Here is a 25,071-nt window from a genome sequence, read left to right as displayed (position 1 = left end):
GTGTTCTGGTGTTTCCCCATTTTCCCCACAAAATCTGCATTCGCCGTTGTTTCTCAGTTTCAGCCTACTGAGGTGTTCGTTGAGGAGACAGTGTCCTGTTAGAAACCCCGTGACAATCCGAAGATTGTTTTTACTTAAATCAAGGAAAATCTTTGATTTTTCTCGGTCATAAGTTCTAAGGAACTTTTTCGAGTGTCTTAGTCCGTTGGGGGACACCCATTCCAACTTACGGATGGAGTCTTCCAGATTCTTTAGTTCCGCTTTTAGTTGGTTCCCGTTTGGAACACAGAACGGTTCTGGTCCAGTTAATGGAGTGTTCGCTCCTTTTCTAGCTAGATCATTTGCTTTTTCATTGCCTTCTATCCCTTGGTGAGCAGGCACCTAGAGTAGGAGGACTTTATTTTCTTTGCCTAATTTGTTGAGCTTCTCTATCCCATACCCCCTTACCAACCCCCCATTACCACCACAAACTAATAGCCAGATTTTCGGGTGCGACAGTATTTTTGTGCCAAATTTGGTTAAAATCGGTTTAGCGGTGTTTGAGTTTTCCTGTTACAGACAGATAGACAGACAGACAGACACCATAAAAATATTTTGTACTTAGGTCATTTATGACCCAAATAACGCATTTTGAGTGAAATTAAAAAACTTTTTTTTTGCCGATCTTAATAGCCTACCGACCATTGGTATGGTCGTACTATGGGGTATTTTACCTCAAAAACCTGGCCAATAATATTTTTATTTTTTTGCATTCTTCCGCCTTTTGAAACGTGAGAAAATAAAGAAATTGCTTCAAATTTTAATACATACCTAGCGTTTTTTTATTGACAAGATTAAGATTCAATTATATAATATAAATACATAAGTTTATACAAGGTGTCCCTCAATAACATGTCAATACTCGAGGGAGTGATTCCTCAGGTCGTTTTATGGAGAAAAGTTCCAATAAACATAGGTCCAGAAATGCATTGTTTCTAAGATACAGGGTGTTGAAAGTGAAAAACACTACATTTTTATTCGATTAAAAAAAATTGTAACTGTCAAACTCGCAAAAATTAGCAAAGTTTCTTATCAAGGCCTTCTAAAGGAATACTTAAGCTACAAAACCACCCAGATTGATATACTTGATAAGGTTCGATTACATACTGAAAGTTTACATAAACATTCTGTTACAAATGAAATAATATGTCTATTATTAAACTAGCAGATTAATGTTGTTCTAACTAGAAAATAACAGTTATACTAAAGAGTAATACTAAACAAGTCTTTCTTCAACCCCTCCATACTAATATAAGACCAATTAAAGATCGCGATTAGTAAGAAAAACTAAGATAATTATTATTAAGTAAATTTTCTAAAAGCAACCCGTCTATTCAAAGAACAATTTGTGATTGGCGCGGAGTGCAACACGGCGGGTCATTGACCCCTACCACCCACCCTCAAATACATTCATGTTTATACAAATAATTCCTGGTATCGGTTGGTTGATATCTTGAATTTAGATTTTTGAATATTGGCCAACTTTTTGGGTTAAATACCCTTTAGTGGGTCGGCTAAAAAACGCCACATCGCATAATTTTTGAGAAAACATTTTTAAGCAGGCCTACAAAATATACAGGGAGTAGGGAATTCCAATATTCCGTGGCCATAGAACAAGTACGTATTTTTTGAATCAAAATAAGTTAATTGCACATAATTTACCTTTATACAAAAGTGCTTCATTTGTCCGTTAGAGGGTATCAATAAAAAATAAACTCAAACCACAGATAACACATAATTAATGTGTTATCTGTGCTTAATTATGTGTTATCTGTGCTCAAACCTTAATTAATTTTTTAAGCTTTTTATGAAGCTTAATGTCAAGTATATTTGTGGTACCTTTGAATAAGAAGACTAAGGAAGGAGCATAATGATATCCATGTATTCATGCATGGTGGGCGGAAAAGGCACCATAAAAGCTCTCTAGGGTGGGGATCCTTGACAGTTCTGTTTGACGATTCATTTGACACATTTGAATTTGATTTGAAATTTTGTGGACTTGTCAGTCTTTACGGAGCTTATTTTATGTTATTTATTATTTATTCTACTACTGATAGTTGTATAAAGGTAGTAAATCTAGATGAAAATTGTGGCAGAAGTTAAATTAACAGTGACACTATTGCGATTTATCGAAAAAGACTCTAAAATAGTTGGTTGTGTAGCGTGCGGTAGATCTCGGCAAAAATTGAGTGAAATAATGGAACAACTTTTCGCTAGTAAGTGACTATATAATATACATACGTGTAGTAAACCGATCATTTATGAAATTCACTTAAATTAACTAAATTATATATTTTTCTTGCATTTTAGCTTTTATTTATTACTTGTCAAAGATTAGATGTCAAAGAATTTAGATACGTTAATTTGACTTACCTGCTTCAGTAGCGTATCGGATGTTTGTGTTAATAAAAGCTTATTATAACTTATCGATTTTTATTAGAATTATATATTTTTATAACAATTTTAATAACTACCAACATTTATTCACAACGTAAAAAAAACAACTAATTATTGAGTCTACCCCACGTCTACATCATAGTTTTACATTTTTTAAATAAAATTAGAACGACACTGATAAACCGGAATTTAAGTCGGCCATATTTGAGGCCCATCGCGGTGTACCTAAGATTTTTGATATGCTCCTTCCTTAGTCTTCTTATTCAAAGTGTGGTACCAATATAAAATTTCATATTTTTGCCCTTCCCGTATTTTTTTTAATTCTGTGAAAGTCAAATGTTATAGCACTTGAACTTTTGGCAAAAAAACATTTCAAATTTATTATTTCAGTTTAATAACTATTTAGTCAACATGTTTAATTTATGTCAATGATGACAGGTATTGATAATTTTAATTCCAATTATCTCAAGAACCATTACTTGTAGTTATTTTTACCAAAAGACCCATTATAAGTAAAAAATGTCCCTAATGTATGTCTTATACTGAAGTAGTTTTGTACAGGTATGGAAGAAAAATTATTACTCTTCAAACTAGTTAAAAAATGTAGGTGCCGCCCTCTACAAATAAGAGTCATATTAACATCAAAATGAAATTTCTTATGTCAAAAAACTCCCATATACCAATTTTCATCCAAATATAGACGTTAGTTCAGAAATTATTTGAAAAAAATCGAAATAAAAATGAAACTTCTACACCCTGTATTATACGAACTTTTTTACTTATTTTTATGTGCAGAATATGCTGACGAAGTTTCCCGAATACAGTTCGGACCACCCTGTATACAATAATTGAGTGGATTTCGTAAAACAAACTAAAACTGATATTTGTATCAACATTCATTCCTTATCGAGTGGTTCATATTTATTTACATATGATTATTAATTAAAATTATAAAACAACTAATGACCTAGTTGTTAATAACATTTGGTAATGAACATACGCTTAGATGTCAATACTGAGTTTTGAATAATGAGGATTGTGTGTTTAAAAACTGAATATTTAGTGCTAAAAATAATTTATGATAATGAGAAGAATGAAAAAAAAGATTAAAATTTTAATGTAAATATGAGTAGTCTGAAAAGTTTCTGACTTCACCGTGCAGCTTTCACGGAACAAAATATGCGTAAATAATTGTTTACGCATTTATTGGAACACTTATACAAAGATTTTAGCCATTCTTGATGCTTAGGTGTAATTAGAAATTCTAGGACATTTTTTTCCAAAATTTCACCAAAAATCGCCTTTTTTATATACAGGATGAGTCTTAAATCAGAGCAAATATTTTATTTTTTTGTAACACGTTTATAGTAATCGCAAAACAATTTCCGATGCACGTGATCAACTTTCAGTGACAAGCGATGGCGACAGCGCTGCCAGATTTTGATTGATTTTTAATTAATTAAGATGAATCTTAATTTAAAATTGACTAACATAATATTTATTATATAATTTTTTAAAGAGTTAAACATTTTATTTTTAATTTAATAACCAATATTTTACCGATTAAAAGATCGCGCACACTATACCTACACGGACCAGTACGGACCAGCACAGCACAAACCTGCATCCTGCATGACATCGCACACTTTACCGCCACAGACCAGCAACATAAGCGAGAGTTTCGAAAAAAGTACAGTTGTCAAGGCTCAACTACTAGAGCGTGCAACATAGAAGTATTGAAAATGAGTAGTTCAGAGGAAGAAATTATTATTTTAGCCATGTTGTGTGAAGAAGAGGAGGAATAGAAGGAAGCTAAGAAAAAAAGAAGATTTTGGGTTCACCCTATAAATCAAAAGAGAAAGCAATATGGCGAATTTCATCATTTGTTTCCTGAATTAAAAAGATTCGAAGAAAAGTTTTTCCAATATTTTCGAATGTCACAAATCAAATTTGATTATTTTTTTGCCATCGACTCCCCATATTGCATCTTTTCTTTCTTGGTCTCTATATATAAAATGCTTGGCTCGTATCGCACAGCTCTGGATACTTTTGTACCAGTAAAATAAGCTTTTCTTCATTCATATTTAAAACGATTTAAAGGTTCGAACAAAAATAAACGAAATCTAACCTACATCATGCGACTTGAGCCAGCTAGCGTACTCGAAATACTGACAAACCCTTCAATATTTGCATGTTTGTGGAGGTGTGCTGGTTCGCCGGTGCGCACATTAGGTCGGACCAGCACAACCAGGCATAAATATTGTCGGTAATATTTGTCCCTCACCGACACGACCTGTTTTGACGGTCGTGGCTTGTGGCGGTACGTGCTGGTACTGGTCTAGTGTGCTCTACTCTATTAAATAACACGGTCACCTTCACCGGTAGATTTTACTGGTCTGGTCCGTGCCGGTCCGTGCAGGTATAGTGTGCGCGATCTTTAATTGATATATTTGTTTTGTATCTTATTTTACTTATTACATATTGGCAAAAACTAGTCCATTATGAAGATTATTATAAGCGTTATTATGGGTTATTTATTTATCAATGTACATCTTACAACGCCATAAGTGGTAATAACAAGTAAGAGGGTGCTATTGATGCACAAACTAATAATAATATAATAATATCTCCCGTATACATATAGCGTTTAACGCCTTGGGAGTAGCAAGGTACAGCTTGCCATGCTAGAGCCGTTCGGTATACAAGGAAGGTAATGTGGCTAACAGTACGCTTCAACCGTCTATTATTACCTCAGGATCAGGATTGTGAATCCCAAGTACTCATTTAAGGTACTCATTTTTTACTGATGAAATGCCGGGTGTAGGATTCGAACCCACTACCTTGAGATTGGTAGACAAGAGCCTGCACCTCTACGCCAACGGGTACCTACAAACTAATAATAACAGAATTTAATAAAAACTAACTTTGAAAGTGGTATAATGTGCTTATCAATCAAACTTACTTTTCTGACTGCAGTCAAGAGTAATAAAATACCTTTATTGTCACGTACTCGTTCAAAATAGTTAAAAAAAACTAAAGGAAGCTACAAGTTCTTTGCTTTGACTGTTTAAATGATTCGCCATATTTTCAACACACAATTTCAAGAAATGCTATACAAAAACTCGAAAAAGAACTGTTTGTGCTTAAAAGTGCAATTTTTTAAAAAGAAACTATGAAAATAGGCAAAACACGAGAATTACTCACAAATATTCAACAACAACACGATATTATACAAAATAATGACCGACACTAGGATAATTGTCAAATAATAAAGGATAACATTGCTGAACACGGCGCAATGTGATAATAAAATTCGGTTTAAACTAATTTTGCAGCTTTAATCTAAATAAAATATCTGTTACAATCATTTGCTCTATAAAGTAAAATGAAGAGCTACGAGGTATCTTAAATTATACAAAAAATTTAAACATTTTTGCCTAAATTTCATTTAGTCAGGTTTATAGACTTTGGTGTCAATGTCGATATGATTGATGATGTACAGCGGAAAATGTTTTGCGATTACAATATGAGGTTTTTTTCCAAACAAAGATATCGAAAATCGTGCATTTTTCTTTAAATTTTCCTCTATATTTTAGAAAACTTTTTAGAACTGCCTATTCACCGCAAAATTTCCCACGATATAATTTCTTAATTTTTGATACTATGATGGTTACGGCTTTAGACTATGGTTACGGCACTAAAAGGGATGCAAACACCTTTGCAAACACAGAAACAATCCGGTGGCTCTCAAACTTAAAAAAAATATTTTTTTTAAATTTTTAAACATGAATAAATCGGTTATTTTGGACTAATTTGAAAAACGGTAAAGAGAAAATATGTTTCTTTTATCGAGATCTACCAGCCCTATTATACTACGAGAAAATATTTGCACTTATTTAATACTCACCCTGTATTAGCATAATAATTATGATGTGACACTTTCATTGTGTTAGAATGTTGCAATATTTGACGTTATTTTTCAGTCTATGAGTACTAAAGTAATAAATAAATACTTTAAAAAGGTAATGCAAAATTTTAGCTAATATTTACTTAGAGAATGTTTTCAAGAATTCTATTTTTATATTTACTTGGCTCCTTTTATCTATTAAAAAAACCTAATTTACAACTTTTTAATTGCATTTTATACAGGATGGTCCGAACTGTATTCCGGAAACTTCGGCAGCACATTCAGATAAATTTAAGATTGCAGATAAATTTAAGTAAAAAAAGTTCGTATAAATGTATGTCCTAAAATGCTTACTTTCGGAGATACAGGGTGTTGTTTCATTTTTATATTGATTTTCTCCAAATAATTTTTGAAGTAAGGTCAATATTTGGATGAAAATTGGTATCTGGGAGTTTTGTGACACGAGAAATTTGATTTTGATGTCAAAATTACCGATGGGAACTATCGAATGAATTAGACTATCGAATGGTTAATGAATGAATGATTTCAACTATCGAATGGTTTTATTCGAATAAAATCATTCATTCATTTCTATACTAAAGCATATGTGACAACCTCGCCGTGCGACCAAATGGTTATCGTTGCGCCACGACTATCGATAATGCTTTTGATAAATAAAATGTAGTATTCGTTTGATTTTTGTATGCGTCAGTGCATTATTAGTTCTTCCAAATTTTTATAACTTCGCCGTATAAATACTGTGCTATTTTTGCGTTTATTAAAATAGTTAAAATACTAAAATAGTTATTTTTTAATTTTATTTATTGACGATTGTGTGCATGTGCAGGTGGTCAACATTTTTCCGAAAATTTGTATGGTTTTCCGTAGTCCGATCTTTCAATTATTTAATTTTATATGGTATATGGTCTATTTTTTAATGGGAAATTTTGAGAAGTAGCAATTTTTAAGAGAGATGAGATGAACTTACAATTAATTTTAAAAATACATATTTGTATTTTAGATGTTTTAATAATATGAATTAGTTGAACTATAATCATATTTAAGTAATGTGGTTAAGTAAATGGGGTTATCAAACTCAAACTATGGGGTGAGAAAATTAAAATGAAAGTTTTACAGGTGCCAATTTTAAAAAAAAGTTAACGATTTTGTATTTTGTTTATGCTAATTCTCTTACATGTAGTTTTTTGCGAAGAAATATTTCATTTATTTTTTAAAGTAAATGCCAGTAAAAGTAAATATAATTTTTAAATAGAAATATGAAGCACCTAATATAAATAATTTTGATTTCTAATTTTTTATTTATATTTTCGTTCCATTACACTGCATGATTAGAAAATTAATAAATGTTTATATTTCATGATTTTAAAATTTGTTGTTAATATAACAAATTAGTTCTGTAATTATTATTATTCAATAAACCAACGTTGCCAAAAAATTTAGAGACTATATTATTTTTAAATAGGATCTAATATAAATAATTTTGACATCTAATTTGTTGTTTATATTTTGCTACTACTTAAAAAAAATATTTATATTAAATCATTTTAAATTTTGTTGTTAATAGGTATAACAAATTATTACTGTTATTATTATTTATTAAACCAGTCTTTGCTTAAAAACATTAAAAATCATTTTCTTACATCCAAAATAACAAGTATTATTGCAGTGTAACAACAGAATATTAATAAAAAAAATGCAGAATATATGTATAGAGATACTATCCCTAACTAACTAAAGCCAAACAATAATATTCTTTGCTAATATCAACTAATACCAAAATATGGCAACAGCGCCCTTCATAATGTATTTTTTGTGTAAATAGTAGCGGTGGGAACTATCGAATGAATTAGACTATCGAATGGTTACTGAATGAATGATTTCAACTATCGAATGGTTTCATTCGAATAAAATCATTCATTCATTTGTATACTAAAGCATATGTGACAACCTCGCCGTGCGACTAAATGATTATCGTTAAGCCACGACTATCGAATGCTTTTTATAAATGAAATTTAGTATTCGTTTGATTTTTGTCTGCGTCAGTGCATCATTAGTCCTTCCAAATTTTTATAACTTGCCTTCTAAATACTGTGCTATTTTTGCGTTTATTAAAATATTTAAAATACTAAAGTAGTAGTGTTTTTTTTTAAATTGATGATTGTGTACGTGTGCAGGTGGTTAAAATTTTTCTGAAAATTTGTGTGATTTTCCGATCTTTCAATTATTTAATTTTATACGGTATATGGTCTATTTTTTTAATGGGAAATTTTGAGAAGTAACAATTTTTAAGAGAGATGAGGTGAACTTACAATTAATTTTAAAAATACATATGTATTTGTATTTTAGATGTTTTAGTAATATGAATTAGTTGAACTTAATAATCATATAATAAGTAATGTGGTAATGTGGTTAAGTAAATGGTTATCGAACTCAAATTTTGGGATGAGAAAATTAAATTGATTGATTAAAGTTTTACACGTGCCAATTTAAAAAAAAAGTTAACGATATTTGTATTTTGTTTATGCTAATTCTCTTACATGTAGATTTTTGCGGAGAAATATTTCATTTATTTTTTGAAGTAAATGCCAGTAAAAGCAAATATTATTTTTAAATACTAATACAAAGTAATAAAAAGTAATACACATATATAATTTTGATTTCTAATTTTTTATTTATATTTTTCTTCTATTACACTGCATGCTTAGAAACTTAATAAATGTTTATATTTCATGATTTTAAAATTTGTTGTTAATATAACAAATTAGTTCTGTAATTATTATTATTTAATAAACCAACGTTGCCAAAAAATTTAGAGACTATTATTTTTAAACAGGATCTAATATAAATAATTTTGACTTCTAATTTGTTGTTTATATTTTTCTACTACTTAAAAAAATGTTTATATTAAATGATTTTAAATTTTGGTGTTAATAGGTATAACAAATTATTACTGTTATTATTATTTATTAAACCAGTTTTGCTTAAAAACATTAAAAATCATTTTCCTACATCCAAAATATAAAGTATTATTGCAGTGTAACAACAGAATATTAATAAAAAAATGCAAAATATATAGCCATACTATCCCTAACTAACTATAATACCAAAGAATAATATTCTTTGCTAATACCAACTAATACGAATATACGGCAACAGCGCCGTTCATAATATATTTTCTGTGTAAATACTAGCACCTCAATAAAAAAAATAATGTGTCCTTATCTTTATCTGACTCAAAATCAAAGATGCCGGCTTTTTTCATACCATTGCCACCGACCGCTGTCGGATTTCTAGGAAAGAAACCTACGTCGCCGGGCGACAACTAAAATCCAGTTTATATTTTATTATAATCGATCCTGACGAATAAATGAATTTTACAAATGAATGAATTTTATAAATGAATGGTTTTTGCTGCCGAATTAATATATTTCAAGGCAGATGACGCATCTATTCGATATTTTTATTCGAATAGTTTTCAACGAATGTTTTCTTACTAGCTATCGAATTATTCGAATGAATTGCAACTATCGAATGTTTCGATAGTATTCATTCGATAGTTCCCACTACTAGTAAATAGTAGCACCTCAATAAAAAAATAATGTGTCCTTATCTATGTCTGACTGCTTAAAAAATCAAAGATACCGGCTTCTTTCATAGCATTGCCACCGACCGCTGTCGGGTTTCTCGGAAAGAAACCCACATCGCCGGGCGACAACTAAAATTCAGTTAATATTTTATTATAATCGATCCTGACGTATAAATGAATTTCATAAATGAATGAATTTTATAAATGAATGGTTTTTGCTGCCGAATTACTAGAATACAATATTTCAAGGCAGATGACGGATCTATTCGATAATTTTTATTCGAATAGTTTTCAACTAATGTTTTCTTACTAACTATCGAATTATTCGAATGAATTGCAACTATCGAATGTTTCGATAGTATTCATTCGATAGTTCCCACCACTAGTCAAAATTACTCCTATTTGTAGGGGATGCCACCTACATGTGTTTTAACTGTTTTGAAGAATAATAACTTTTCTCGACCGTACCTGTATAAAACCACTGACCAAAAAATATGCATTTCCATGACTTTTTATGTAAAAAATATCTCTTGGTAAAAATCGCTACGAACAACCGTTCTCAAGATATTTAGAATGGAAATAGTCAATATATGTCATTATTGACAAAAAATAAGTACACGTTGAGTATAGCTATTTGACTGAAATAATAAATTTTTATTTTTTTAAATTAATCATAAGTTTTTCTGCGAAAAAATGATGATTAAACAGTTTCTCTTGAACTTTTGACACAAAAAGATTTCAAATTTATGATTTCAGTCTAATAACTATTTAGTCAACATGTTTAATTTATGTCAATGATGACAGGTATTGATAATTTCGATTCCAAATATCTCGAGAACCATTACTCGTAGCATTTTTACCAAGTATTTTTACCAAGAGACCTTTTTTATGTTAAAAAAATCGTAAATGTATATTATTTTACTCAGTAGTTTTATACAGGTACCGACGAAAAGTTATTACTCTTCAAAACAGTTAAAACACATGTAGGTGGCGCCATCTATAAATGGGAGTCATATTGACATCAAAATCAAATTTTTCATGTCAATTAACATCCATCCACCAATTTTCATCCAAATATTAACGTTACTTTAGAAATTATTTGGAAAAAATCGAAATAAAAATGAAACTTCTACACTCTGTATCTCCGAAACTATGCATTTTAGAACATAATTTATACGAACTTTTTTACTTATATTTATCTGCAGAATATGCTGCGGAAGTTTCCGGAATACAGTTCGTACCACCCTGTATATAGTTATTTTCGAGGTTATTTTGAAACAAATAAAAATATTCTTCGTTTTTTTATTTATTATCAGGATAACAGTTTATTTTTCATTATTTTATTTTATATAGCAATATATTATGTTTTTATTGATGTAACGTTTTATTGAATATTTCCCTAATATTTACTTCCCGAATCTATATAACATATTGGTTACAAAGAAGTGCAGATTTTTTTATATTTCTTTTATTTTTAAAACATATTATATAATATATATATCATTCTCATTCGAAAATAATGTTCCAAACATACAATAACTTGCATAAAATGCATTGACTTTTCGAACTATCTTGATATTTTGATATCAAGTGACGATAAAAAGTTTCCAGGGAGTTTCCTATTCCGAATCTTGATTATGTGGTATGTACATAGATTCAATGTACAGACTAAATATTGGTCCAAGATTTGCAAAACAAAATGAAAAAATATATGTAAATTATGTTGGACCATTATTGAAAAAACACATTATGTCTATAAATATAGCAAATATAGGATAAATATTAAATACTCATATTGGATTAATATCGATTTTTAACAAAGGATAAATATATGAATGCTAGAATTTACCATTAAAAAAATCTCGCCTTTTCTTTATTGGGTCAATATGTAAATATATTATTTTACCAATGTTGGTGTGCTACTGGGGTTATGTCAATGACGACAGGTATTGATAATTTCGATTCCAAATATCTTGAGAACCATAACTCGTAGCGATTTTTACAAAGAGACCCTTTTTACGTAAAGAACGTCGTACCTGTATATTTTTTTACTCAGTACAGTGAATATCGCTTATAACGATATTGGATTTTACGACATATCGGTTATAGCGACGACATATTAAGGTCCCGACTATGTTAAATGCATTGAAGACGTGTTGCCTATAACGACTTCGCATATAACGACGCACTTATATAGCGACCAATAATTTAACTTAAATTGGTCCAAGTAATCCGTTATAACAACGAGCGATGACGTATGCAACGACGAACTGTAGCCACTGTGTGCCGAAGTTCGGGGAATTCCTTTTATTGTAGACGGTAAATCCCCGCTTCATGAAACTCCTAGAAAAATATGAGACTTCTAATGATCTTTACAAATTAAATATTTTGGAGGCCATTAGTTTGATATCACAAGCTTGGGATCACGTTTCCCAACAGACCATTTTAAGATGTTTTGGTCATGCCAGATTTACCGCCCTGCCGGACGATCACGCGAGTTCTGATGAAGAGGAAAATCATTCACTTTCAGAGTGGATTAAACTTCAAAGCAAAAGTGACCCCCTGAAGATGAAAACTTACCTCTAGCAAAATGGGTCAGTGAATTACCGATCGCTGACTTTGCTACCCAAGAAAACTGGGAAAATTTTGTAGAGGTCGATGAGGTTCTGACAACCACGGATGAATTGAACGACTCAGAAATTTTGGAAGGTCCGCAAGAGAATGAAAAAAGTGATGAAGAGGAGGAGGAACTGGTGATTGACGAAGATATTGTAAATACGACTTTAGTGCACCTAGAAAATATGATTGAAAATGCGTTCATAAGTTCTAAGAAAATACAAAAACAATCTGTATTGACTGACTTTTTAAAAAAAGTTTAGTTTTTAGTTTATTCATTTTTTTTTGAGTTGTTCTGTTTTATGATTAACATTTATTTAAATGTTTAATACATATGTTTGTATACAAATGTATATAATATATACATTTGTACATATATAATATGTACATGTAATATATACATATATATATATATATATGTATATATTATGTATGTAACATACATACATAATATATACATATATATATATATATATATATATATATATATATATATATATATATATATATATATATATATATATATATATATATATATATACATACATATATATGTACAGCTGGTTCCAATAAAATTAAATACGATTTAAAACATATTTTTATTGTTTCGGGCAGTATATTCTAGGATACCAGTCTCCCATTTCTCTACTCATGTCATGCTGATATTCTGAAAAATTTATTTGCCAGTTTGTCAAAAGCAAAGTTCTTTTATTCAATAATCATAATAACCTTAACATGTCAAAATAGATACACACTGCTCAAATATTCGAAAAAAATGCGTAAAGAGTCGTATTCATTTTTTTTGGAACCAGCTGTACATACTCACATAATATTATATGTATGTACATCTGAAAATATTTCATGTTTTTAACTATTCTTTTTAATTAAAATAATTTTTATTGAAAATTTGAACAGATATACATAATCACTTTTTCGTAATAAAAATATATAACCTATTTTGTTACTTTTTTCTCTATAACGACGCCCGGTTATAACGACCGAAATTAAGCGGTCCGTTCAATGTCGTTATAACCGATATTCACTGTAGTTTTATACAGGTACGGATGAAAACTTATTACTCTTCAAATAAGTTAAAACATATATAGGTGCCGCCCTCTACAAGTAGGAGTCATATTGACATCAAAATCAAATTTCTCATGTTAAAAAACTCCCAGACACCAATTTTCATCCAGATATTGATGTCACTTCAGAAATTATTTGGAAGAAATCAAAATAAAAATGAAACTTCAACACCCAGTATCTCGGAAACTAAGCATTTTGGGACATACATTTATACGAACTTTTTTACTTATTTTCATCTACAGAATATGCTGCCGAAGTTTCGGGAATACAGTTCGGACTACCCTGTATACTTTTCTATAATCAAATCTTTTGACAGTAAGTTATTTGATATCCATAATTAAATAAACAAATAAAAGTGATAATGAAGTGACGTAATACTTGTCCGATATAATTTTCAAAAATATATTATCATTCACAGCTTATCACTTGAAATTGCATAATTAATTTTATTTGCTTATAAATAATTTCGACATTTACACAGAAAATTAATTACGTTTTCTTTGTAAATTAGCAAATATGAAATAGTATATTACATACTGAGGAGGGAAATGTTTCATTACTGTCGAGAGATCGATATTGTTAATCGAGACGCATGGCGTCGAGATTAACTGAATCTCGAGACAATAATGAAAATTTTCCTCCGAGGTTTGTATACTACGAGGGTGGTCTGAAAAGTTTCCGACCTAACAAAGATACAAGACATTTTTTCTGAATATTTTTTTTTATTTTTCAACATAGTCCCCTTGTAACTCTACACACTTTTCTCAGCGATGCTCCCATCTCTGTAACCCGTCCAATTTTTTTTTGCCGTTTTTCTCTGCGAAATAGTGGTTGACGAAGGTGGGACATAGTGGTGACGAAGGACCTCTTCATTTGACGAAAATCTCTGTCCTCCGAGCGCAATTTTTAAATGAGGGAACAAAAAGAAATCGCTAGGGGCTAGATCTGGTGAGTAATGCGGATGGTCAAGCAGTTCAAACCGTAATTCGTGGATTTTCGCCATGGCAACCGCTGAGGTGTGAGACGGAGCGTTATCTTATAGTGGTGAAACAGGATTTTCTTTTTCTGTAAATGTGGCCGTTTTCCGTAAGTTCTGCTTTTAGCTTGTCAAGTAATGATGCGTAGTATGCTCCTGTGATGGTTTTGCTTTTTGTCGCCATCACTTTCCCAGCCGAAATAACAGTTTTTGCTTTTTATGGAGCCCGTTCTCCCTTTGCCGTCTACTGTGTGGACTGTATTTTTGTTTCTGGTGTATAGTGGTGTATCCAAGTTTCATCTACTGTAATTAATTGATGCCAAAACTCGGATTTATTGCGCCAAAACTGCGCTAACATAGCGTTGGAAATGTTCATACGAACACGCTTTTGGTCTAACGTGAGCAAACGCGGCACCCAACGCGCGGACAGCTTTCTCATGCCTAAATCTTGATTTAATATGTGACAAACACGTTCTTTTGATATGTTCATAACCTCTGCTATCTCTCTCACTTTAATTCGGCGGTCGTCTAACACCATTTGGTGAACTTTGGCCATGTTATCGTCGGTAGTTGCAGTTTTTGGATGTCCCGAACGTTCATCATCTCCCAAGCTCTTACGGCTACGTTTAGATTCAGCTACCCAAAATTTCACTGTGGTAAATGATGGTGCAGAGTCCCCATACACAGAATCCAACTCATGTTTAATTTGTGTCGGCGTATTGCCTTTCAAAACCAGATATTTAATGACAGCTCGATACTCGACTTTGTCCATTTTCACAAAAACACTGACATTAACTCACTCAAACGACTGTTACATAACAACTGCAAATCCAAAATGGCTGAAACTTTGGTGAATAACTGTCAACAGATGAACAATGAAAATTCACTAGCTTTTATCTACGAGTGCTGCCATCTTCACGTTGAGGTCGGAAACTTTTCAGACCATCCTCGTATTTTATTTACAACCACATAATAAATTAAAAAATAGGGACAGTATTTTATTTTGAAAAAAAATAAATATGCGAAAATTTGTCGTTTTCTGTTTTGGCATTTCCATATCTATAGTTACCGGTACCAGTGGTTGTTATGGCGCAAACCTTCAACAGCAAAACAAAGAACTAAGTGACAGTTCTGAATTTCTCGTTCGCTTTTTGGAGTTTATATAACATAGAAAGACAGAATGTTGTCGGAAAGTTCTGATAATTAAGACTACTTTAATATTGGTACTCCACCAGAAGTTACAGAAGCTGCAAAAAGAGCAGACGCCAGTTTACTTCCAGAGAAAAGTAGGAGGCGATATGAAATAGCATTGAAAGTATACGAAAAATAGTATGCCGAAAGAAATGCTAAGAATATTGCTTCGGAGACAGTCTTGATGGCATATTTTAGCGACATGGCAAGGCAGAAAAAGCTATCTACTCTTTGGGCTACGTACAGCATGATACGGACTAATGCAAGAATTAAGGGAAAAGACTGACGTATCAAAATATCACAAACTTGTCGCTTTTTTAAAACGCCAGAATGTAGGTTTTAAGCCAAAGAAGTCTAGCATTTTTACTAGGCAAAACTTTTCAACAAATAAATGTATTAAAATCTTCAATTATTATTGTTAATCTTCTTGTTTATTTTTATTGATGTTAGCTAAGTATTTAATAAAGATATTACAATAATAGTTTGCTTAATTAAATGAGGTGAGAAATAATAAAAACCGAGTGAGGGAAATGGAAGAGGGAAGAAATTATGGGAAGAAATGTAGATACTTAATTTGACACTTTCAAATTTTTTAAAAGTCAGTAATGTCAGTATTACATATGTGGTTGTAAATAAAAATAATTTTTATTTCAAAGTTTAATTTTAATATTATTTTTGTTGCGATTTCCATCAATAAAAAACAATATTTCGTTAGATATTTCATCATCTGATTGGCTTGCAACAAAGTTCTTAATTGGTTTCATCACATAATACATTTAGTTTTTTTACGAAACAAAAAAATGTATTTAGTTTGGTACTGTTGATTTTGATATACTCGTATGTAATTACGTACCTTTTATTAGGCTAGGTAAATAATTTACAATTCGTCTCGACACCTGTACCTCAGACCTGCCTATACCGGGTGCGTCTCAAAAGTGGCTCACCCCCTATAACTTTTTTATTTTCTCAGATAAAAAACGAGATTTGGTATGTTAGTAATATGATATAAATTAGGATTGATTGGCGTATTCAATTCTTTTCGGTCACTTCCTGTTTCACAGGAAATGATTACGACTATTGATTTTTAAATGATTCCATTGGTAGTTTTTTACTTTATTCGATCGAAATTTACAATCTGAATAGAATGACATATCTTATGTAAACTTTTGACATTTTCGATTAAGACTAAATTGTATTTTAAATTCCAATCTAGAGTGCTATGACTGCTATTTACCTCTTGCTTACACATAGTTTTTAATCAAGGAGCCTTGGTGTCTTGTCCTGACCGGTTAAAAGATGCCCAAATCGTATATTGAATCCTATCTCAGTTTTTTCAAATGAAATGAAGGTTGTTCTATAGCATATTTAGAAAAAGTATTTTTTACGAATAATTTGGTACCACACACTTGGTATTTCGAGTCAAATTGTCGTTATGAATCACATGTAGCAATTTCAAAATAAACCATATTCGAAAATGTCAAAAGTTGATGACACTCTATTCAGAGTGTCATTTTCTATCGAATAAAGTAACAAAATACCGAGGGTGCCATTAAAAAATCAAAAGTTTCAGTTATTTGCGGTGAAACTGTAATACGAAAAAAAATCATATCAGTAACAGAGACTGCATTTCATATAATATAATGTATTATACGATATCTTTTACAATGAAGTTTAACTATGTATTTAATTAAGCTTAATCATTTAGTTTAACGAGCTGAAATATGACATTAGAAATTATGGTAAATAACAAACTGAATAGAGAACATTTTAATGTAATCCAATGAGAATGTTTATCTGTTATCGGTCAATGTGCGCTTGGTCGTTAAGCTGTCTGTTTCTATTGAATATACCGTGTGCGTCTCAAAAGTGGCTTACACCTATTACTCTTTTATTTTTTTAGAAAAAAAACGACATTTGGTATGTTAGTATATGACATAAATTAGGATTGATTGACGTATTAAATTGTTTTCGGTCCCCAAAATGGCACCCTCCTTTACTTTATTCAATAGAAAATGACAGTCTGAATGGTATGACATAACACATGCCAACTTTTGTATTCTCGCTTAAAAGATCGTATTTTAAATTTCAATCTAGAGAGCCAGGGATATGCACTAACAACATTTATTTTTAATCAAGGAGCCTTGGAAAAATATATCTGATAGTGTAATGATTTCCGTGTCTTGTACTGGCCGGTACATCCTGGGCGACTCTGGTTCTTGGCTGCAAATTGGGGCTTTAGGCTCCCATTTGCTCCTTTTATTTTCTCCATCCAAAACACAAAAAAACCACGAAGCAAACGATGCAACGAGGCACCGTGTGCAACCCAGGAGATGGAGAAAAAAGTACTGATGAAGAAACGAAAATAAATGATGGAAAATAAAAGGAGCAAACGGGAGCCTAAAGCCCCAATTTGCAGCCAAGAACCAGAGTCGCCCAGGATTGCGGGCTTCGTCCAGAACAGCCGCGGAGGTAGCCAACAGCAACCCGCCGCAATACCCTTAACCGAGGTCAAAACAAAATAAAAATTGAAATAGCGAGGGGAATATATAAAAACAGAAGGAAAAAATTTAGTCGGCAAGCCCTCAACAACTCGTAACCGTATAGACCAGTGTACACCAGTGCAGACACGCACACTCACACACTCACACAACTACACCTACACTAGTGTACACTGATGTTACTGCCTTCAGGCTTCATCAGTACGGTAAGGCATCAGGAAGCGATGAAATCGATCCCAAAACACAAAAAAACCAGGAAGCAAACGATGCAACGAGGCACCGTGTGCAACCCAGGAGCTGGAGAAAAAAATACTGATGAAGAAACGAAAATAATGGGATTAATCTTATAAAAATACAGTTACTGTACTATACAGATGATACAACTAAATGTTGCCTTCCCAGTTTCAATCGCCAGCCATCTCTGTCGTACACGAGATCTTCTTCGATATTCCGATCTCTCATCACCTGTCGTATTTCATCGTTCCAGGAGCGACGCGGGCGGCATATTCGTAATTCGCCGACACATTAGCCGCTCGGATTAGGTCGGGTACAGCGATGGACGGTTGCTAAAGTACCGACGTATTAGACTAATTCCAACCCTTATACGTCGGTGATTTACGAAAACGAAATACTGTTGTCTGCATATTGCATTACAGTATAGGTTATGGTAAATCGAGAACTGTTAGAAAATTATACGAAACAGACTTGAACAGAAATTTTCTTTAATACTAAAATTAAACTTTACGGTGGCGGTGTAAGCAATATGATTTTCAAAAAATTTATGAAGCAATTTTTAATTTGTCATTTTTAATATAAAATTCTAACTAAAATTTTGTTAACTTAAAAAAAAATACTTTCTGTTAGATAAATATTAATGGTGAAATGATGGTGGATTACTCTGTTTATAGAAATTAATAAGCAACTTAAGTCTAAGAAAAACATATTAGCAAAAAAATATATAATAGAAAAAAATTAAGACATATTTTTATTTTTTGGATTTATTACCTTCCAATCCCATATTTTTTTAATTTTGTGTCTGGAAGAAATTGTTTGATAGTTACTAATGATTTTACTGGACAGTCTATATTTCGTGAAGTTTTTTTGCGGCTCGCTTCCCTATTTTTCTTTTGTTTGCCATCAAAATGGTAGTGATAAAACCTCCTAAATGCTTATTAGACGTAGTCTCAGAAAATGTTTTTGAAACTCTATCAAAAATTTCTCTTCTAACATTTACCAAGGCAGTTATCCGTTCTATAATTAAATAAAAATAAACTAAAATTTACTCGCTAAGCAGTTTTAAGCTTCCATGCCGATAATAGAATGATTGGAGCCTTAATAAAGAGTAAGTTAAGTTTTAAGACTTATCGCAAGTACCGTATGATCGAAAAAAACAGCGTCTAGTTGGTTTGGAAACGACGATCATTGACATTCCTTATATAATTTTACATACAAAATGACAGCTATCTTTATTTCCATGCCAGCTCTGACGCAATTTTTTTCAATCGTATGGTTTGGAAATGAAAGCGCATAAGACTTTTGCGTAGTACAAAAGCTATTACTATTTATTTTATATTAATGATACATTAATAACATTACTGTTATTATTTAATATCTCTGCAAAAAGCAGCATCTACTATCTAAAATCTGTTTTTATCAGTAATCTGCAACCTCAGTTTATTGGAGACTATTTATTTATCAGGTACAGCTGGTAATGTCTTAAAATCCCCATGTTTTTAAATTATCAATCTGCTCGAAATGTGCTAATCACTGGAAAACAATGAAAACCAATACAATAATCATGATTGATCATAAAAAATTACGAATACTCATTATAGATGCAGATCAAATTAATCCGATTTACAAACTTCCGAAGAAAGTAACAATATTTTGAGCGCATCGTAAATCGCCGACGTATTAGACTAATACGTCGGCGATTTACGCAGCACCCGAACTATGCCGAGCGGCTAATGTGTCGGCGAATTCCGAATATGTACGCGGGCGTCCCCTTTTGTTTCTTCCAGTGGGTGACCATTTGAATACACGTTTTGGCCATCTTGTGTCCTCCATCCTCATTAGATGACCAAACCATCTTAAACCTCTTTTCTCTATTCGTTGAATTACTGTTTCTTGTGCCGATGTTCTGTTTCTGATTTCCTCGTTTCTCACTCTTTGTAATCTGGACACTCTAGCGCTTCTACGTAAGTAATCCATCTCTACAGCCAATACTCTCCGTTTATCTTCTTCTCTTAGGGCCCATATCTCACTCCCATAGCATAAGACCGATTCTACTTGTTTGGCCAATATGTTTTTTATTCTTTATATTAACATGTTTGTCCTACCAGATTGAGTTGAGTGCCCCTACCACTCTCCTCGCGTTCTGAATTCTCTGTCGTATCTCTGTCCCACCGATTCCATTTTTATCAACTATAGCTCCTACATATTTGAATGTGTCTACCTGTTGTATTTCTGCCTTGTCGTCAATTAGAATATCAAATTTGGCGTCGGAATTTAATACCAAGTATTCTGTTTTTTTCTAAACTGACTTCTAGACCCCATTCCTGATACTCAGTATATAGTCTCCTGAGCATAAACTCCATGTCAAAGGAATCTTGAGCGAATACTGCTTGATCGTCTGCAAAATTAAGTGTCAGAAGATGTTCCTCATTAATTGGAATACCCATTCCTTGACATGATCTCTTCCACCTCCTAAGATCTATCTCCAGGTAAATATTAAACAAAAGAGGGGATACGCAACAACCTTGTCTCAGACCTTTCGTTGTACATATGGGTTCCGAGAGTATCTTTCCTTATTTTATATAACTGATGTTATCGGTGTACAGTTCTTTGATAACTTCTATAAGATGTTGGCTAACCCCAATAGTTTATAATACCATCCATAGCTTATTTCACGGGACATTATCATATGCTTTCTTTATATCCACAAATGTTATATGTATTTCTTCATATTTTCTTATCTTTTTTTCTGCTATTTGTTGTATGACAAATAAATTGTCAGTACATGACCGACCTGGGGTAAAGCCATTTTTATCTTCGGATATAGAGTTTCCAACATCAGCTCTTATTCTGCTTTGTATAATTCTTCCCCAGAGTCTCGAGAAAGTAGCAGTGACGCACAACCTCCTGTAATTATTTGGATCATTTTTGTTTCCTTTCTTATGCAGAGATGAAATATATCCAGTTTTCCACTCACTCGGTGTCTTTCTCTGTTATAAACAATTATTAAATAAGCCTTTAATTCTCTCATATAATGTTATCCCCCCACACTTGATCATTTCAATTACAATATCTCCGGGTCTGGGTGCTCTTCCTTTTTTCATTTCTTTAACCGCTTCCTCTATTTTTTCCGTTGTAATAGGTGTTGAGTTCTTATGTTCTGTGATATCTCTATATACATTATTCGCGTTGTTCATGAAGTCTTGTCGATTTTCTGTTAATAATTGCGTGTAGTATTCTTTGCAATCCTCTATACTTATAAGAGAAAATGATTTTTCGTTAGTGTTTTTCTTCATATTTTTTATTGTTCTCCATACTTCAGTCGTACGAGCTCCTCCTATGTACGTATTTATTTGATTACATTTCCGCTCCCAGAATTCATTTTTGTCCTTTTTAATTTGTGTTCGCACCTCCTTATTTGCATTTTCACTGGAAAATATTCTTGTCATAAATTTAATTATATCTCAATTTTTTTAAATGAAACGAGGGTGGGTCATTAACATACTTCTTTTGGCATTTTTTTACTTACTAGTTGAAGCCTGGCGCATCCGCGCCACGACATCAGGAAAAAAAATACTTTTTATTTTTTGTTTAATTAAATGAAAAACAAAAAATCCGACGACGACAGTTTTTAGAAGATCCAATTAGCTATCTTTTAGTAAAAAAAGCAACTTTCTAGAGCAAGTCGTTACTTCAGTAGAGACGACAAACATAAACATTAGCATTTTATATATGTCGCTATTACTTCTACACAAAATCAAAAATAAATTAATAAAAACAAATATTCCTTAAAAGGTACCAAACACTTGGTATTTCTAGCCAAATTGTCGTTACATTGATGGTCATGGCAGTCTAAATTAAAATTTAAAACGCTAATATTTTTTAATTCAAAATGTCTAAATTTGACATATGCTATGTCATTCTATTCAGGATGTCATTTTTTATCAAATGAAGTAAAAAAATACCAAGAATGTCATTTAAAAATCAAAAGTTGTCATTTCCGGTGAAACAGGAAGTGACCGAAAAAAGTTGAATACGTCAATCAATCCTAATTTATGTCATATTAGTACATACCAAATCTCGTTTCTTATCTGAAGAAATAAAAATATTATAGGCGTGAGCCACTTTTGAGACGCACCCGGTATATATATTTTCTAATTCTTATTGGATGTTGATATAGTGCACATTATTTATTTTTATAATCATCAGAACAAAGTGCATAATATAAACACATATTATTATGATAAGCTAGATATTGTTTTATATATTATTTAGTACCTACTACCCTTATATTCCAATATAACCATTTCAGTTAGATATTAACTTTTTAAATATAAGCTCCCTAGGCGTTCATACAGAAAATTTGATTTTTAAAAAATCTAAGAAAAATAGTTAAAAAGTAACGGTTTTCTGACTTATATTCTTGATTATTTCTGAAAAATGGTATATAGACGTAAATTTGCAGATATTTTTATCGCTGCTATTGATATTCTAAACTTTTTAAAATATCTCAACCTTACAGTATATCTCCAAATTAACCGAAAATATAATCCGGCCCTGGCGAAATAAACATAACAATTCCACAGCAAGGAAACATGTCGCGTGATAATATCGTCGTTTTCCTCTTTAAATGTTTATCAAACACATCCTAAATGTAAAAAATTTAGCCTATACATATTACTATAAGAACACATGCTCTAAAGTGTATTCTTCACGCTCCGATATGCAGCCTTTGAAATGTGGTGTTATCGCCGCATGCTCAGGATTTCATGCACTTACCATGTCGCAAACAACACCGTGATCCAAAGAATGCAAAAGAAATTGGAAATTATACATAGTGTGAAAGTGGGGAAACTAGCATACCTTGGGCCTGTGATGCGTAAGGAAAAGATAGTAGATGATAGGTTGTTTCTCACTATAATCCATTCCATACCCGTTCCGTATTTTTTATTGTATTGACGCTATACGTAAGCTTCCGTTCCGTATCAGTTCCATACTTTTTAATTGTACAATTTATATCATTACGAAAGTTTTATTTTAAAAATTTGTATCATTTGAAAAAGGTAATAGATTTAATTAAGAGGTGAAAAAATAAATAAATATCAGCGAAATGTGGTGCAAATGTAAGAACTTTACAACGCTGTTTCCGATACGCTTCAGTCCGTCCGTCAAAAAAATGCATGGAAGGAAAGGATATGGAACGGAGGGGAACGGAACGGATAGTGTCGTAACCACCGTAATAACAAGGCCGGACAGCTGTGACGTAAAAATCTCGTGACGTCACCAACTGTAGGCTCAACTCTATTTAGCAGCGTTGATAATTACCCGATAAAAGTTCAAATTGTGGATCTTTTTTCACTCGCCAGATATATTTCGAAGTTTTAAAATGTCTTTTCCGAGTTTTTAAAAATATTATAATATATAAAAATAGTTTTAATAGAATACGGAAAAAATCAATCATACCAGTCAATAAATGTTTATCTCTCACTTTTTATAAATCAAATTTAATAAAGGAATATTTTAAGTTCACAATAATGTATAATATGAGACAAAAACAATAATAAAATAGATAGTTTTTATAGTATATATTATGTATTTTATCGATATATCACGCCCCCTGCTCCGGGGTGACGACGCGGCGTCGCCTGGCGGCGCGGCGCCTGTCGTGGCGCGTAGCGGAGTGGTATTCCCGCAGTTGACAGTCATCGATTTATCGGTAGGTGTGCGGACGTGGTAATTATAATCGATAATAGAAGGGTGAAAAAAATTATAAATCTGTAAAAAGAGGTGTTTAAACTATAAAGTGATTATAAGTGTGTGCAATTATACAATTTAAAAGGTACAATGCCTTATAATGTCTAAATAATAAGATGTGAATATTATATTTAAAGCTATATTTCTTCTGTTTTCTCAAATATATTTATATGTATTTTCTAAAGCTTTTACTTATCTTTTACCTCATCTCAAACCTTTCATATTTGAAAGTTACATAAACTACACCCTCTACATCGATTAACTACATGTAATGTAGTTTATGTAGTTTTTAAGGGTAACATATAGTTTTTCGAACCCTGATAGTAATACTGATCAAATTATTAGTCATGCTTGTTATTTACTAAATTCTTTAAAATGCGATGAAAATAATAAAAAAATTCTTAATTTCTAACTTTTATCTGTGTTCAATATTAAAGTTATTAACTTGAGTTGAGTAACAGGTTGAGCTTGAAGTAATAAAATATTGTTTTAATGAGTAAAATATGAGGTATGTTTTACTAGAGCACTTGCAAACTGATCCTCTTGAAAATAGGTTTGGAAAATATAGACAGTTAGCCGGGAGTCAGTACAGTATTTGTGTTCGACATTTATATGAAGGCGAAAAGAAACTTGAGATTCAGTCATTAATGTCCCTAAAAATAATTTAACATTTTCAGGCAACACTGATATTGAACAAAATTCAATTATAAAAAACCTTACTAAAGGCAGTCTTGGGCTTCCAAAAGATGAAATAACTAATATAGTTTTA

At 31.7% G+C, this 25,071-nt stretch overlaps 1 protein-coding gene and 1 long non-coding RNA gene across 2 annotated transcripts in view; one reads left to right on the top strand and one right to left on the bottom strand.

Annotated features, from left to right (window-relative positions):
• The window catches only part of LOC115874969 (prestin-like), a 69,551-nt gene that overhangs the window by 42,142 nt on the left and 2,338 nt on the right, over positions 1–25,071 (bottom strand). The window lies entirely within an intron of this gene.
• The window catches only part of LOC115874974, a 239,486-nt gene continuing 234,701 nt past the window's right edge, over positions 20,287–25,071 (top strand). The window contains exon 1 of the long non-coding RNA XR_004048949.1: positions 20,287–20,304. This is a non-coding gene — a long non-coding RNA (uncharacterized LOC115874974). The remainder of the gene's footprint in view (positions 20,305–25,071) is intronic.

This window comes from Sitophilus oryzae, unplaced genomic scaffold (genome assembly GCF_002938485.1).
Source record: "Sitophilus oryzae breed Bouriz unplaced genomic scaffold, Soryzae_2.0 scaffold_130_pilon_pilon, whole genome shotgun sequence".
Taxonomy (NCBI): domain Eukaryota; kingdom Metazoa; phylum Arthropoda; class Insecta; order Coleoptera; family Curculionidae; genus Sitophilus; species Sitophilus oryzae.
Note: the sequence above shows the minus strand (reverse complement) of the source record. Positions and strands in the feature narration are given on the sequence as shown.